Raw genomic sequence first — 18,311 nt, 5'->3', positions numbered from 1 at the left:
AAGCTTTCCCAGCTTTCTCGCTGGAATCACTGCTGAAGTGGCTATCCACTTACTCAGTGTGCCAAAACCGGTCTCACTCTGCCCCTGAGGGTTAGGGCTGCAAGGCGGCTCAAACCCCACCCTTAGGCTACTTGGTTGCTGGGTTACCAGCTCCCACCCGTTTCTAGCTCTGCGACCCTGAGGGCGGAGCTTGCCGGGGCAGATCACTGACAATGGATCCGTGTGACCCACCGCCAAACACTATTAGCTCCGTCTGGCTCAGCGGCTCAGACTGGGGCCCTAGACAACGGCCAAAGTTCTCCGCACTCCCGCTCAGGCCTTCCCCAAGGCAGTTCAACTCAGTGCCAAGTCCAAGGACATCAAAACAGTTCACAGGTAAGGCCTTTCTGGTTTGCAGTCTCGCTGCTACTGAACTTACAGTTGTGGGCGGGTTTAGACGGATTGAACACACGCGACCACTTGCCGGTTTTCCACTGTTTTAGTCCTCCTCTTGGGGTCCAGAAGTCTCTCGCTGACTCCCTGTATCTTCATAGGAGTGATGATAGGCAGTTCCCACCAGCCAGAGATGCCTGGAGTCCTATCTCCCCAGACTCACGGTGCCCAGATGCTAGGAAGCTGTTACTCGGCTGCCATCTTGCTCCGCCTCCTCAACCACGATCTATTTTAAATAAAAGTGTCATCACGTTCATAATCATGTAAGCATATCAGTTCCAAAAATTGAATGTCAGTTCTTGTTTTCAGGATCAGAAGGCTGCCACATATCCATAGGCCTCCTGATTTCTCCCCTGGACAGAGGTGGCTGTGAATCGTGTGACAAATAACCCAGCCAGAACCCAGTCGCACACATTCTCACTTCATAGTGAGCAGAGGACACTTTTGTTACCATAGATTCTAATTAATAAATGTATAAGAGATGACAGAAATTTAAGAACCACCTTGTGGCAAACATCACAGTAATAATAGTTGCAGGCAAGAATAGCTGCTAAGCTTAGTAAGCAAAAGTATAAGGACAAACAGGATATTTGCATACAATCAGAGTATAACCCCACAAGATCCTTAATAAAGTCGAAGGGAAAATAGTAAGTTCACAGCAGAGAAATCTGTGGTGGGGTTAGTATCACCAATATTGAAACATATCACAAATCTCCTAATATGATATATTACCAGGACACAACATTATTTCTGTGATGTTGCCCAAAACTCATAACCTTGAACTAAATCATGCAAAAACATTAGATGAGACCCCGAAGTAACTTTTGTTAAAAGAAAACCTTTATTTATTATTTTTTTTCAGTTTTCGGCCGGGGCTGGGTTTGAACCCACCACCTCCAGTATATGGGGCCAGCGTCCTACTCCTTGAACCACAGGCACCGCCCAAAAGAAAAACTTTAGATACATTAAATGCAATGGAGGCTAATTACAGGACGTTTGGAGAATCTGGTAGCCCCAGAACCAGAATCTGCCTGGGGCTGTCACCTGGTTGGACAGTATTTATGGCCAGAAAAAGGAAAGTGATATACAGAAAATCAAAGTGAGGCACAAGAACAGCTGGATTGGCAGGATCTTATATTGGACGAATTCCAAATCTCTTCTGAACATAGTTTGAACAGCTGCTAGTGATTGGCCGAAACTGTGATTGGAACAGGAGTAGATGACAGCCTGTTTATACGTCCAGTAAGTTACAGTTCATGATGCAGGGAGAAAACTTTAAGTCGAATTTGCAATATGTGAGCAGGCAGTGTTAGGTGTTGAGGGACCAGGTATCAGGTCTCCATGTTCCCAGTACAGAAGAATGGTTACTGGTACCAAGTAGACAGAATGAATGAGCAGAGCAACCAGGTGCGAGCTGGCAAAGCACCAAAGTTTTATTTTATTTATTTATTATATATATATATATATTTTGAGACAGAGTCTCACTAGGTCACCCTCGGTAGAGTGCCATGGTGTCACAGCCCACAGCAACCTCAAACTCTTGGGCTTAAGCGATTCTCTTGCCTCAGCCTCCCGAGTAGCTGGGACTATAGGTGCCCGCCACAATGCCCGGCTAAGCACCCACGTTTTATTACAGCACAGCACATTACAGAGAAGGAGCAGACCAGGACACCGGGTTTGACAAGATTTCTCCTTTTATTCTGATTCCCAAATTTATGTTAAGTGGGGGGTGGAATAGTCAAGATTTTTCTTAGAAGAGGGTAGAGAGTTCCTGGAATTGGGAACGCTTACCTTTTCTATCCTTGTAAGGCAATTTCCAGGGGTTGCCATGGTATTCGTAAACTGCCATGGCACTGGTGACTTTTTGTTTTTTTGTGGTTTTTGGCCGGGGCTGGGTTTGAACCCGCCACCTCCGGCATATGGGACCAGCGCCCTACTCCTTGAGCCACAGGCGCCGCCCAGCACTGGTGACTTTTATTATATTTTTAAAATATTTCAGATTAACATAAAGGTGCATATGATTAGGTTACGTTGTTTGTGTCAGTTAGATAAAGTCCAAGTTATAGCTGAACCCTTCACACAGGAAGTATGTACATACCCCTACACTGTGCCCCTTGGTGAGAGCTTGATTTTTACATGTTAATGAGGGTAGGTCATTTAGGAACACTGTCACTTCAACTGTGCACATGCTCCAAAGACCCTCTACAGAGGCCTTGATGATATCTCTGCATTGCAGGTTCTCTACCTCTGATTGGTCAGTCGTTGGAGACCCTCTATTGTAGACTAAATATCTGGTCAGTCTGTAGGGACCCCTGGATATGTCATCTGTTCTTTCTTGGGAGTCTCCACCCTAAGGTCCTAATCAGGCTGTTCCCAAAACAACTCAAGTTGGTATGACAACTCTCTGGCCACCCTCACTATAGCTAAGAGTGGCCATGTGGCTATTCAATGTCCCAGGGTCTTTCTGGGACATTGATTAGCTTCTACCTCAAGTCAACCCACCTGCAAGGTCCCACACCTGCCAGGTCTCCATTAGCTCCATTTCCATGACAATTCAGGCCAGCCTGACTCAAGCCAGTCCAAAATTACATCCACCATGCCCCCTGCTCATGCCTAGCTAATGGCCTAGCATAACAGCAGCTTTAGACTAAACTTAATTTGATACCTTCATATTGCCAGATTCAATCGTCATTCCTCAATGTGCAGGCATTACATAATATTGTTAAGAAGCCATTCTTTGGGGCAGCACCTGTGGCTCAAGGAGTAAGGCCCTGGCCCCTTATACCGGAGGTGGCAGGTTCAAACCCAGCCCTGGCCAAAAAAAAAAAAAAGAAGAAGAAGCCATTCTTTTATTTTTCTTGAGACAGGGTCTCTCTCTGTGGCCCAGGCTGGGGAGCAGTGGTGTCATCATAATGATACAGCATTCCAACACTCAGGGCTAGACAGGGAGCCCCCCATTCTCTAGACCCAGGTGAGCTCAGAAGTCAGACCCCCATTTCCAGGAAGAGCAGACTGCCTTTTTCAGGACACACCCTCTGGGCTCTGATATGATCATGAACAAAGCAGCCTGTGATGGTTTTTTGAGTGGTTCCACTTTGGGTAGGAGCATACACCCTCATCCCTTCTCAGGGACAAAGACAGTAAAGGACCAACTGCCAGCCATGTGTAATCCTCTAGACTTAAGATCCCTAGATAAAAGAGCCCACGTGGAGACTCCCGAGAGAGTTCTTCAGTTCTTTTCTCCCTTCCAGAAGCTCTGGTGCTTTTCTGTATTCCTTTCTAACTTCTTTTTTTTTTTTGGTTTTTGGCCGGGGCTAGGTTTGAACCCTCCACCTCCGGCATATGGGACCGGTGCCCTACTCCTTGAGCCACAGGCACTGCCCCCTTTCTAACTTCTAATACAAGTCTATCTTACCACTGATCTGTGGTCCGCGGGTTCATTCTTCGAATCCCCGAGACCAAGGACCTACAGAAGAGTGAAATTCCGGTATCAATACCTCAATGTAACCTTGGACTCCTGAACTCAAGTGATCCTTCTGCTTCAGCCTCCCAAGCAGCTGGAAACACGGGCATGCATCACCATGCCAGGGCTAATTTTTCTTTTCTGCCTTTATTTTAAGAGACAGTATCTTGCTATATTGCTCAGGGTGGTCTTGAACCCCAAGCATCAAGTGATCTTCCCACCTTAGCATCCTGAGCATTTCTGAGTGCAGGAGTGCTGTAACAAAAGTAAGAGCCTGATAAAGGGCAAAATGTATTACAAATTATCTCTTTAAAAACAGCTCTTTACTCTTTTGGGGACTTAAAACCTACATTCCTGCCCAAGGCCAGTAATCAGAGCCCTAAGAGAATATCTTTTGTTCTTTGTACCACAGGAGTTGGCTCAAGGGAAGTGTATCAGAAGAAGTCAGGAATGATCTTCAACCAGGTTGCTACAGTTAAACACCCATAGCCCAAGGGTGTTTGAAAAGTCCCTTGAAAAGCTCTGATCTCTGAATTTTTGTTTAAAGGGAGAAGAATGGTACTAAATTTAAGAGGATAGTCAGACATTCTTCTCATTTGTTGGCAAATTAATAAACTTTTCTTTCCTTTTTCTCAAATCTTGTCCTTGTTCTTTGCTTGGCCCCAGGGACACATACTGAACTTTCAGTAACAAAGCCAACAGTTACATTCTCCTTCAAATCAGTAGGAATGAAAAAGGGGAGGACAAGCCCCCTGCTGTCATACTCACTTTAATGTAACCCTTTTGCTTATATTTCACTAGTGTGAATGGGTCACATGGCCACTCTCAGCTGTAGGGGAGGGTAGCCAGGTGCCAAGTTGCACATAAAGGCTCTATTATTATTGAATAAGGGAAGAACATACATTGGGAAATAACTAATAGACTCTTCTAGGAGTGGTCATTCTTATTATGCCCCCAGGGTAGTCAGTGAACCCGGAATAGAAATAGTGGATTATGGCAAGTGGAATCAGATGAGAACTCTAATAACTCTAATCACAGATACTGTTATAGATATTATTCTTTGCTAGAGAAAAGCTGTGCCGCCTTAGCTACCTGTTTGCAGCTACTGCAATGAAGCTAGCACTTCATTCCTCTAACCCGATAAACAGAGAACATAACAGGCAGTCAGTTCTTATCTGACAAGGTCATAGCCTGTCTTCATAATCTTGTAACAGGATGACACATTTTCTGGCACTGTGCTACAATTTAGTTTGCAGAGGCCTTTATCGGTTCATTATGCTGCAAGGCTTTGGTCTGGTCCAATACCCAGATAACATCATGCTGATAGGACCTGGGAGCAGGAAGAAACAGGCTGTGTGCAGAATGCTTATCTTAGGGAGAGGTGAATGGCTATGGTATTTATCAGCCACTTTGGGGAGTAGAACTGAAAGAGTTGATGAGAAATCCTCCCTGTGGGCAAAAATTTGATCACAAAATGTATCATTACCCATTTCGCCTAGAAGGCAGGGCCTGAGGTAAAGTTCTATGACATTTTCTTCCCTCCCTCCCTCCATTTCTACCTTCCCTCTTTCCCTGTTTTCTTTTTCTTTTTATATTTGGACTTACCAATCTTACCATGTACTCCATCATTGCTAAGCAGTTGGTCTTAAAGAAATCTATTGAAAATCTAGTCATGTCCTCAGTTAGAGGCACCATGCGTGCTCTGTAGCATTTTTCTTTTTTTTGAGACAGACTCTCACTCTGTTTGCCAGGCTAGAGTACTCTGTGGCATCAACAGCTCACAGCAACCTCAAATTCATGAGTTCAAGTGATCCTCCTGCCTCAGCCTCCTGTGCACCTAGAACTGTGCACCTAGAACTACTGGTACCAGCCACAGTATCTGGTTCATTTTTTATTTTTAGTAGAGCCAGGAGTCTTGCTCTTGCTTAGGCTAATCTTGAACTCCTGAGCTTAAGGGACCCTCCTGCCTCAGGCTCCCAGAGTGCTGGAATTACAGGCATGAGCCACTGGCTCTGTTGCATTTAACCATGCATAAACATTGGTCTGTAAACTCTTCAGCCCAATCAGTTAGACTAGATTGGGTTGAATTGCTCAGGGTCCCGACAGTCCCACTATAAGATTTCTTCTAGTTTCACCCCACTGTCAACCAGATCTTTCTTTGTTTTTTTGACCTGGTAGCTTTGCCTCCTTCATCTTTGTTTTGATGCGCCTACCTGCCCCATTCTGAGGACTGCTACTGCTTCTAGCCTCCAGAAACGTGAGACAATAAACGTCTTCTATAGGCTGCTGTTCTCTAACGCCCAGTTATCCTACTCTTTTGTAGTCCTAAGAAACTAATAGTCATTAATTTATTTCAGAAATATTTATTGAGCACCTACCATGTGCTGCTAAAAACTTTAGGCAAATTGGGTGGCGCCTGTGGCTCAGTGAGTAGAGCACCAGCCCCATATACTGAGGGTGGTGGGTTCAAACCCAGCCCCGGCCAAACTGCAACATAAAATAGCTGGGCATCATCATGGGTGCCTGTACTCCCAGCTACTTGGGAGGCTGAGGCAAGAGAATCGCCTAAGCCCAGAAGCTGGAGGTTGCTGTGAGCTGTGTGATGCCATAGCACTCTACTGAGGGTGATAAAGTGAGACTCTGTCTCTAAAAAAAAAAACAAAAAACACAACTTTAGGCAAATTAAATTTAATAGTTTAATTGTACAAAGAAATATTTGCGAATAGGGCAGTCTTCCTAACCAGAATAGGTTGAGAGTGTGATTCTGGGGCTGCCGCTTGGTCAGATAATATTTAATAACAGCAAAAGAAAAGTGATGTACAGAAAATCTTACCAAAAGCTTGGCATTTGCCCTCAAGGCTGCATCAGAAGAACAAGGACAAATGGGATTTTGTTTGTTTTGTTTGAGACACAGTCTCACTCTGTCATCTTGGGTAGAGTGCCTGTGGCATCATAGTTCACAGCAACCTGAAACTCTTGGGCTTGAACAATCCCCTTTCCTTAGCCTCCTGTAGCTGGAACTACAGGTGTTCACCACCATGACCAGTTACTTTTTATATTTTTAGTAGACACGGGTTGGGGGTGGGGGATGTCTCACTTTTCTTAGGCTGGCCTTGAACTCCTTTGCTCAAGCAATCCACCTGCTACGGCCTCCCAGAGTGCTGGGATTACAGGCCTTAGCCAGGCGCCAGGCCCAGGACAAATGGTTTGAGAAGGAAAAAGTTTATTAATTTGCTGGTAAATGAGGGGAGGGAGACCCCTGTCTAAATGCCATCATCCTGTACATTAGCCCTCAGTTCTAGACTATTTGTCCTTCAACTACAGTTAAGGTTTCTTTTTTTTTTTTTTTTTTTTGTGGTTTTTGGTTGGGGCTGGGTTTGAACCCGCCACCTCTGACATATGGGACCAGCACCCTACTCCTTGAGCCACAGGTGCCGCCCGTACAGTTAAGGTTTCTAATGTGCTCAGTCTCTGCAGAAGATATAGCTGGTGACCTACAGCCACCTGAAAGCCCCACCCACACAGACTCACAAAAAACAAAAGAGTTAGTTTCCCTGCCCGACTAGACCACCTACCCCAGGCGGGGATGGGGATGTAGGCCTCAGGTCCCAAAAGGGTGGGGGAAGTTTTATTTTTATTTTTTAATTTTTTTTGCAGTTTTTGGCCAGGGCTGGGTTTGAACCCGCTACTTCCAGTATATGGGTTAGCGCCCTACTCCTTGGAGCCACAGGCACCACCCTCTGATGTTTTTTTTGAGACAGAGCCTCAAGCTGTCGCCCTGGGTAGAGTGCTATGGCATCATAGCTCACAGCAACCTCAAACTCCTGGGCTCAAGCGAGTCTCCTGTCTCTGCCTCCCAAGTAGCTGGGACTACAGGCACCCGCCACAATGCCCGGCTATTTTTTGGTTGCAGCCGTCGTTGTTTGGTGGGCCCGGGCTGGATTCGAACCCGCCAGCTCAGGTGTATGTGGCTGGCGCCTTAGCCGCTTGAGCCACAGGCGCCAAGCCTACCCTCCGAAGTTTTAAAGAGACAGAAAACCTTTTGTGATTTTTTCCAGGCCATTCTCTCTGCTCCATATTCCTCACTCTCAAGTTTATGCTTCCTTAGCAATAGGAGGAGGGGTAGCTCCTCTGCTACAAAATGGGCGTGAGGCACAGAATCAGCAAACTGGTGTTGGCCTCATTGGAACACAGTTTTGAACTGTTAGTTGGCCACCTATCATTGGCTAAAACTTTTGAGTGGTACCAGAGCAGGTGGCAGCCTGTTTACACATCCAGTTGGGTTGCAGATCACTATGTGACACAGAACCTTAAAATAGGAAGCAGCTTTCCGTTACACCTAACAATACCAAGCACTCTTCAAGATACCGGGGACACAGAAATAGATGAGAGAAACAGGATTCTTACTCTGATGGAATTTCTGTGCTAACAGGGAAAAACAGACATAGACAAGTAAACAAATGATACCTTCGGATAATGGGGAGCTGTGAAATAAACGCAATAGAGGGGTCAGATAGTATATTCAGTTTCTGGGGCCACCAAAACAAAGTACTACAGATTGAGTGGCTTTAAAGATCAGAAATGTATTTTTTCATAGTTCTGGAGGCTGGAAGTCAGAAATCAAAGCTTCAGGGAAATACCCTCCTTTGCTCCTTTCTAACTTCTGGGGGTTGCCAGTGTTGGGGAGAAGGGAAAACTTCCCTTTCACCCTGAGAAGGTTCACTGAAAAGTCAACCCACAATAAAGCACATTAATAAGAGAAAAGCTAACAAATCTATTTTAATGCATATCTGTGGGAGCCCTCAGAAATGAAGATTTAACCCCTCAGTGAGGTTTCTGTAAAGGGTGTCCCCAAACTCGTTTCTTGGCTTTTAAGCCCCTACTCCTGAGGATGTCTCAGAAGTCTTCATACACAGGAAGAATTGCGTAACATCAGACATCTTGGAACGTGTGGGAGAGAAGGCTTCCTCTGTGTGTGTGTGTGTGTGTTTGTGTGTGTGTAGAAAAAGGTGGCCACCATGTGGAGAATATTGTGTAAAATTTTGCAATGAATATTTTGTAAATAAAGGTGCATTTAGCTCCAATGTCCTATTTTCTCCATGTATGGTGACATTTGGGACACTTTGTAGTTGCAGGCTGATTTTAAAAATACAGGTGGGAATATAAGGTAGAAATAACATTGCTTGTGTGTTGGCAAACTATCTTGAAGATTCCATGAATTATGCATTCTTCAATACTTGAAACACAGCTGGGTGGACCTGTGGGTTTTTTTTGTTTTTGAGACAGAGTCTCAAGCTGTCGCCCTGGGTAAAGTGCCTTGGCGTCACAGCTCACAGCAACCTCAAACTCATGGGCTTAAGTAATTCTCTTGCCTCAGCCTCCCAAGTAGCTGGGACTACAGGCACCCACCACAACACCCAGTTATTTTTTGTTGTTGTTGCAATTGTCATTGTTGTTTTAGCTGACCCGGGCTGGATCCAAACCTGCCAGCCTCAGTATAAGTGGCCAGCGCCCTACCCACTGAACTTTGGGCCACCTGGACCTGTGTTTCTAAAAGGGCCAAAGGTCCTCACTGCTGGGATTAACCCTGGGCTGAGGATTAAAGAAAACCCTCACCTCTGTTGTTTGGAAAGAGTTGTTTGGAAAGACCTGTGTCAGGATCCTCTGCTGAGGAGTTCAAAGTCCTGCCTGCCTTCCCAATCCTGTCCTGTGTTTGCTTTTCTACCTTCCAGCCCTGTTTTTGTCCTGATAAAAACCAGCGACAACCCCGGAAGTGCTGGTCAGCCAGCCCACAGTTTGCTCAGGCAACTACGGAGGGCTTTCTGGAATTGCTGGTTGTAATAAGGGCCTCAGAGAGAATGACCACTCTGGGGCCCACTTGAGAATATCCAGGTGGTGGTGGGAGGGTTAATGAGGCTCAAAACCCCCCTCCCCCAACAACTTGATTATTAGTTCTGTTGAGAAGCTGATGGCAGAGAGTAGCTCTGAAAAGCTGCCCTTTAGTTTTTTTTATTTATGTATATTTTAGACAGTGCCTAATGACCTAAAAGCTATCCTTTTGTAAAGGAAATTGATATCTACAAAGGAAATTTTCCTCAGTAAAGTCACCTGCACCAGGGAGAAAGCTGTTTCCAAGGCAACTTTTATCACCTGCAAGACTTTTATCTGCCTAATAAGGCAACCTTTATTCACTTTACATTTCCTCCCCTCACTCTCCCACAATCTGTCTCCACCCCCAGCTCCAGCATCCGCCTCCTCGCAACCCCCCCTAAGTCTCAAGACACCATTCCTCTTCGCAGTTCAGGATGTCATGTAAGTGTCAATCCTCTGGTCCTTCTTTGAGACTTAAGTTTGTGGGACTCCTGATCACACACATGTAATTAAAATGGGTTTACTCTTGTTAATCTGTCGCATATGGGTTCAATTCATAGCCCAGCCAGAGAACCTAGGAGGGTGTAGGGCAGGGGTCCTCAAACTGCGGCCCGCGGGCCACATGAGGCAATGTGATTGTATTTGTGCCCCTTATGTTTTGTTACTTCAAAATAAAATTTGTGCAGTGTGCATAGGAATTTGTTCATAGTTTTTGTTTTTAAACTATAGTCCGGCCCTCCAATGGTCTGAGGGATAGTGACCTGGTCCCCTGTTTAAAAAGTTTGAGGACGCCTGGTATAGGGTCTCATTCTGTTGCCCAGCTACAATGCAGTGGCCTTGTCATAGCTCACTGCAGCTCCAGCTCCTGGGATCAATCCATTCTCCTGCCTCAGCCTCCTGAGTAGCTGGAACTACAGGCATGGGCCACTGTGCTCACCTAGACAGGCTGAGTTTTGAACTCCTAGTCTCTAGTGATCCTCCTATCTTGGCCTCCCAAAGTGCTGGAATTATAGGCCACTGTGTCTGGCCTATTTCTCTGGTTTTTATTTATTCCAGGTGTAAGAGTAAATCCAGTATCTGTTATTCCATCTTGACTGAAAGCAGAAATCCATCAAAGTTACACTCTTTTTTTTTTTTTTTTTTTTTGTAGAGACAGAGTTTCACTTTATGGCTTTCGGTAGAGTGCCGTGGCCTCACACGGCTCACAGCAACCTCCAACTCCTGGGCTTAGGCGATTCTCCTGCCTCAGCCTCCCGAGTAGCTGGGACTACAGGCGCCCGCCACAACGCCCAGCTATTTTTCTGTTGCAGTTTGGCCGGGGCTGGGTTTGAACCCGCCACCCTCGGTATATGGGGCCAGTGCCCTACTCAGTGAGCCACAGGCGCTGCCCCCAAAGTTATACTCTTAAAAATTAAATTGTGGGCAGTGACTGTGGCTCAGTGGGTAGGGGGCCGGTCCCATATACTGAGGGTGGTGGGTTCAAACCCGGCCCTGGCCAAACTGCAACAAAAAAATAGCTGGGCGTTGTGGCGGGTACCTATAGCTACTCGGGAGGCGGGCTACTTGGGAAGCTGAGGCAAGAGAATTGCCTAAGCCCAGGAGTTGGAGGTTGCTGTGAGCTGCGATGGCACAGCACTCTACTAAGGGCGACAAAGTGAGACTCTGTCTCTAAAAAAAAAAAAAAAAAAAATTAAATTTTATTCAAAGGTAATAATATGCAAAAATTAATTTCCAAAAAAATGGCGGCACCTGTGGCTCAAAGGAGTAGGGCTCTGGCCCCATATGCTGGAGGTAGCAGGTTCAAATCCAGCCCTGTCTAAAACTGCAAAAAAAAAAAAAAATTACAAAAAAATTTTGAAAAGTGAATCATCAGGCTCCAATATATCTTTCTTCAAAACCCTGAACTTTAAAATATATGACACATTTAAGACAGGGTGGTAACCTTGTATGTGAAATATTAAAGATTATTTAGAGCTGAGCATGGTGGTATGTGCCTGTAGTCTCCGCTACTTAAGAGGCTGAGGCAGGAGGATCCCTTAAACCTGGGAGTTTGAGACTAGCCTGGGTAACATAGCAAGACCTATCTCTAAAAACATTAAAAAAAAATTTTTTTTTAAAAAGAATTAATCAAATTCTGAATTAATAACGCCAGGCACAGTAGCTCACACCTGTAATCCTTGCACTCTGGGAGGCTAAGGTAGGTTGATTGCTTGAGCTCAGGAGTTCAAGACTAGCCGGAGAAAGATCAAGACCCCCATCTCTACTAAAAATAGAAAAAACTAGCCAGGCATAGTGGCAGGTGCCTGTAGTCCCAGCTATTGTGGAGGCTGAGGCAAGAGGACTGCTCAAGCCTAAGAGTGTGAGGTTGCTGTGAGCTATGATGATGCCATAGCACTCTATCCAGGGGAACAGAGTGAGACTTCCTCTCAAAAAAAAAAAAAAAAATCTGGATTAATGAGTAGGTGGATAAGCCAGACTAAATTGCATTGAACTTTCCAAACACATTTTTTATTTTAAAATATTTTTTATTTTTGGGGGGTATGCCAGCCACATGCTCTGGGCTGATGAGTTTGAACCTGGCCCAGGCCTGCCAAACAAACAAACAAATAAACTAGCCAGGCGTTGTGGTGGGTACCTGTAGTCCCAGCTACTCAGGGGGCTAAGGCAAGAGAATCACTTGAGCCCGAGAGTTTGAGGTTGCTGTGAGCTATGATGCCACAGCACATAGGTGACAAAGTGAAACTCTGTCTCAAAATAGACCTGCCATTCGATTCTATAATTCTTCTACTAGGTACATATCCAGAAGACCAAAAAACACATTATAACAAAGATATTAGTACCAGAATGTTTATTGCAGCCCAATTCATAATTGCTAAGTCATGGAAGAAGCCCAAGTACCCATCGACCCACGAATGGATTAATAAATTATTATATATGTACACCAAGGAATATTATGCAGCCTTAAAGAAAGATGGAGACTTTACCTCTTTCATAGTTACATGCATGGAGCTAGAACATATCCTTCCTAGCACAGTATCTCAAGAATGGAAGAAAAAGTATCCAATGTACTCAGCTCTACTATGAAACCAATTTATAGCTTTCATATGAAAGCTATAACCCAATTATAGCCCAAGAATATGGGGAAAGCGGGGGTGGGGTGGGGGGGAAGGATGGGTGGAGGGAGAGTAATTGGTGGGACCACACGTATGGTGCATCTTACAAGGGTACAGGCGAAACTTACTAAATGTAGAATATAAATGTCTTAACACAATAACTAAGAAAATGCCGTGGGCAGTGCCTGTGGCTCAAGGAGTAGGGCACCAGCCCCATACACCAGAGGTGGCTGGTTCAAACCTGGCCCAGCCCAAAACTGCAAAAATAAAGAAATAATAAAGTAGAGTGCCTTGAGTAGAGGGAGCCTAATGAATGTGTGGATCTGTTTATTAAAAAAAGAAAATGCCGTGAAGGCTATGTTAACCAGTTTGATGAAAATATTTCAAATTGTATATAAAACCAGCACATTGTACCCCATGATTGCATTAATGTACACAGCTATGATTTAATAAAAAAAAATTTTTTATTTTTGAAAGCCCTAATATATGCCACTTATTTATATATAACCTCATCTAATCTTTATAATGATACTGCAAAATATATCTTTTTCTCCATTTTAGAGAAAAAGAAACAAAGATACAGAGAGTTTAAGAAACTTGTCCAAAGTGATACAATTATTAGGAACAGAGCCGGGATTCAAACCCAGTTTGAAATAACTTCCAAGCCCCCACCTTCTCCTGCATTATACCACCTTCATGTCCAAGTACCACCTCAACCTAAAGCCTACTGATATTTTAGAATTTACAAGTAGGCAGCGCCTGTGGCTCAGTGAGTAGGGCGCCGGCCCCATATGCCGAGGGTGGTGTGTTCAAACCCATCCCCAGCCAAACTGCAACAACAACAACAACAACAAAAAAAAATAGCCGGTGTTGTGGCGGGTGCCTGTGTCCCAGCTGCTCAGGAGGCTGAGGCAAGAGAATCACATAAGCCCAAGAGCTGGAGGTTGCTGTGAGCTGTGTGACGCCACGGCACTCTACTGAGGGCAGTAAAGTGAGACTCGGTCTCTACAAAAAAAAAAAAAATAATAATAATAGAATTTACAAGTGAAAGGATACTAGAATCACTGGGTGAGAAAGCTGAGCATGAGGAACTTGTCTACAAACTACCCAGCTAGCAGAGAAGGGCAAGAAACTGAAGTGACTCTTTGGTTCATGGATGTTCTGGTTTGGAGTCAAGGACCTGTACTGTTTACTGGAGCTTTTTCAGTCAACCCACTTAACCCTGGACAAGTCACTTGATATTTCTGGTTTTACTTTCTCCCATCTCTAGCTGCAAACACAAATCTGCTCAGTTGCATTGCTTTGAGAATAAAATGTGCTTACCCTTGCCCTTTAAAAACTGCAAGGGTAAGCACATTCTTTTTCCAAATGACAAAATCATTATTCTGTACTGTTCAATTGACACCAATGTCCTAGCCCTCACCTCAAAGGTTAATATTTAACATTTTTTTTTTCTTTTGTAGAGACAGAGTCTCACTTTATGGCCCTCAGTAGAGTGCCGTGGCCTCACACAGCTCACAGCAACCTCCAACTCCTGGGACTAAGCCATTCTCCTGCCTCAGCACTCTTGAGTAGCTGGGACTACAGGCACCCGCCACAACGCCCGGCTATTTTTTGGTTGCAGTTTGGCCGGGGCCGGGTTTGAACCCGCCACCCTAGGCATATGGGGCCGGCGCCCCACCGACTGAGCCACAGGCACGGCCCTAGTAATCCATTTTAGACTTGCTCCCTGCTAGCCATTTATTACTTTGTGGGTTCTGTTACTTAATTTGTTTGAAATCTATAATCGTAGGCCTCAGGGGTCAAAGAGATGACCGACTGGACATATAAACTCACTTCTCCATCGTCCCTCCAGCACCAACTCCTTTAAGATCACATGGCTGGGAAGGGAACGTTATTGATGGCTCTTGTCTGCAGAGCTTGAAATCCCACTGGGGTGAAATCCCCCTGGGGAAATAGTATAAATTTGTGCTAAATAAATATATGCTAAGCACCGAAAGCTGGCAGAGACATAAAGCACGGGAGCAGCTTGCATGGAGGAGCCGCCTGCATGGCCTCCCTGTTGGGAGACAGATGGTTTCAGACTACAATGGGATCGGCTTCATCAAGTCCAAGCACAAATATAGTCATACCACTTTCATTTTTCCATCAAAACGTTTGAGTCCCTTCACTCTTCATTAACCAGAAGTCCACATCCACGCCCCCAGCTCCTGCTGCAGTGCAAAAAAACCATGTGCTTTGCCGACTGAGTCTGATCAGACACAGCTGCCAGTTCTCCCCCTGCTAGATGCTATCACCTGGGACCGTGGGAAGTAGGACCCACAGAGTGTGACTGCCAGAGCTGCTCCAGGTCTCTCCCGGACTCCACAGTCCACCTCCACTAAAGGTGTGTCCATAGTGCTCCAGCATCGCCCCCAAAGCACATCACCAGAGTGGCTGGAACGTGGCATGCTCCAGAGCTCCTCAGGTCCTCGCAGAGCCAGGTCGCCAGAGCAGAGTCTTCTTTCCTTTCTTTTTTTTTTTGTAGGGACAGAGTCTCACTTTATGGCCCTCGGGTAGAGTGCCATGACGTCACACAGCTCACAACAACCTCTAACTCCTGGGCTTACGCGATTCTCTTGCCTCAGCCTCCCCAGCAGCTGGGACCACAGGCGCCCGCCACAACGCCTGGCTATTTTTTGGTTGCAGTTTGGCCGGGGCTGGGCTTGAACCTGCCACCCTCGGAATATGGGGCCGGTGCCCTACTCACTGAGCCACGGGCGCTGCCCCTTTTTTTTTTTGAGAGAGAGTCTCAATATGTCACCCTCGGTAGAGTGCCTTGGTGTTATAGATCACGGCAACCTCAAACTCTTGGGCTTAAGTGATCCTCTTGCCTCAGCCTCTGAGGTAGCTGGAACTACAGGTGCCTACCACAATGCCTGGCTATTTTTAGAGAGGAGGCTTGGCTCTGGCTCAGGCTGGTCTTGTGAGTTTAGGCAATACCCTTGCCTTGGCCTCCCAGAGTGCTGGGATTACAGGCGCGAGCCACTGCTCCTGGCCTATAAATACCCTGTTTCCCCCAAAATAAGACAGTGTCTTATTTTAAGGTGTGCTCCCAAAGACGCGGTAGGTCTTATTTTCAGGGGACATCTTATCTTTCCTGTAAGTAGGTCTTATTTTTGGAGGATGTCTTATTTTTGGGGAAACAGGGTAGCAATTTAAACATAGCCGAAAACTGAATTAGTAAATTGGAAGAGAAACTAGCCAGATTATAACACATAGAAATGATGAGATGAAAATTTTAAAAAATGATTAAGAGAAATGGAGAATAGAATGTGTGAACCTGAAGGACAAGTAAGGGACCATAGGTAAAATGGCAATTTTTGAAATTGAGCATTTTCCACAAGTGAAGAAAAATAAGAGCCTATATACCAAGTAGGATTTAAAAACGACAGTAAGTTATTGTAAATAAAATGGATAATGTATAATATGTATAATATATGTATTATACTCACCATCATAAAAACAATTTTTAGATTGGACAAGAAAACATTATTGAAATACATGCTATTTAAGCCAGGTCCAGTGGCTCACACCTCTAATCCTAGCACTCTGGGAGGCTGAGATGGATGGATTGCTTGAACTCAGGAGTTTGAGACCAGCCCGAGAAAGAGCAAGGCCCCATCTCTAAAAATAGCTGGACATTGTGGCAGACGCCTGTAATCCCAGCTACTTGGGAGGCTGAGACAAGAAGATCTCTTGAGGGTGGCGCCTGTGGCTCAGCGGGTAGGGCACCAGCCCCATATGCCGAGGATGGCGGGTTCAAACCCAGCCCCGGCCAAACTGCAACAAAAAAATAGCTGGGCGTTGTGGCAGGTGCCTGTAGTCCCAGCTACTTGGGAGGCTGAGTCAAGAGAATCACCTAAGCCCAAGGATTTGGAGGTTGCTGTGAGCTGTGTGACGCCACAGCACTCTACTGAGGGCGATAAGGTGAGACTCTGTCTCTACAAAAAAAAAAAAAAGAAAGAAAAAGAAGATCTCTTGAGCCCAAGAGCTGGAGGTTGCTGTGAGCTATGACACCAAGGTACTCTACCCAGCGTGACATAGTGAGACTCTATTTCCAAAAAAAATCAAAAAAGAAGTGTATGCTATTTATAAGCAATCCACACAAAGGATAATGAAATAAAATGAAGGAAAATTCTATACCAGGAAAATATTTTCCCAAATAAAATTGTAGGAATGGTTTTAAATTTGTGCACTAGGCCAGGTGTGGTGACTCACTTGTGATCTTAGCATGTTGGGAGAATGAGGAGCTTGAGGCCAGAAATTCCAGATCAGCCTGGGCAACGTAACAGACTCTGCTCTATAAAATAACTGGCATGTGCCTGTAGTCCCAGCTTCTTGGGAGGCTGAATTAGGAGGATCAGGATTGCCTTAGTGTGGGAGTTGGAGGTTGCAGTGAGCTATGATGATGCAACTATACTCCAGCCTGGGTGACAGAGCAAGACTCTGTCTCAATAAATAAATAAATAAATAGTCAGGGACCAAATGTTTGTGTCCTCCCCCAAATTCATATGTTGAAGCCCTAACACCCAATGGGACTATATTTGGAGATGGGACCTTTATAGATGTAACTAAGGTTAAATGAGGTCCCAAGAGTTAGGTACTGATTTGATAGGATTCGTATCCTTGTACGAAGAAGAAGAGAGACCAGAGTGCTCCTCTCTCTCTCTCTCTCTCTCCCTCATTCACAGAAATAAGGCCACGTAAGGAAAGACCACACAAGGACAGACGGAGAAGCAGCTGTCTACAAGCCAGGAAGAGATGCCTCACCAGAAACCAACCACGCTGGCCACCCTGATCTCGAGCATCCAGCCTCCAAAATTGTGAGAAAATAAAAGTTCTGTTGAAAGTTTGCCTGATTCTAACAATAGATTAGAAAACCATTCAATAATACTCAACACCAATCTATTATCAAGTCTCTCCATCCATCCAAAAATGTAATCTGTGGTTAGGAAAGAAATTCTTTTTTTTTTTTCTTTTTTTTTTGTGGTTTTTGGCCGGGGCTAGGTTTGAACCCGCCACCTCCGGCATATGGGACCGGCGCCCTACTCCTTGAGCCACAGGCACTGCCCAGGAAAGAAATTCTTAACCTTTTAAAGGGAACTTACAAGAAACCTATATCAAACACCATCTCTAGTGGTTAGAAAAGAGAAGATGTCTCTTCTAAATCAGGAACTAGAGGATGGCCATCATCCACGCTCTATTGAATATCTCCATCGTTTTGAATAGCATGGGGCTGTAAATCTTTAATGCAGGGAAGACTTACTGAACCCTCAGTATAGATACAACTATGCTTTGACAAGAAGAAAAAGGGATCCAAAAGGAAAAAGTGGAATCCAAGAAGCAACAAGAAGGAACAAACATCCATAAAAGTATTTATCCGAACATGA

At 45.0% G+C, this 18,311-nt stretch overlaps 1 long non-coding RNA gene across 1 annotated transcript; it reads left to right on the top strand.

Moving 5' to 3' along the window:
- The first annotated feature begins 287 nt into the window (after nt 1-287).
- On the top strand, nt 288-17,745 carry LOC128566992 (uncharacterized). The gene is made up of 3 exons (XR_008374680.1): nt 288-375; nt 10,135-10,207; nt 17,613-17,745. It is a non-coding gene; the product is annotated as an uncharacterized LOC128566992 (long non-coding RNA).
- Nucleotides 17,746-18,311: the final 566 nt, after the last annotated feature.

This window comes from Nycticebus coucang, chromosome 15 (assembly GCF_027406575.1).
Source record: "Nycticebus coucang isolate mNycCou1 chromosome 15, mNycCou1.pri, whole genome shotgun sequence".
NCBI lineage: Eukaryota > Metazoa > Chordata > Mammalia > Primates > Lorisidae > Nycticebus > Nycticebus coucang.
This window is presented reverse-complemented; position numbering and strand designations above follow the sequence as displayed.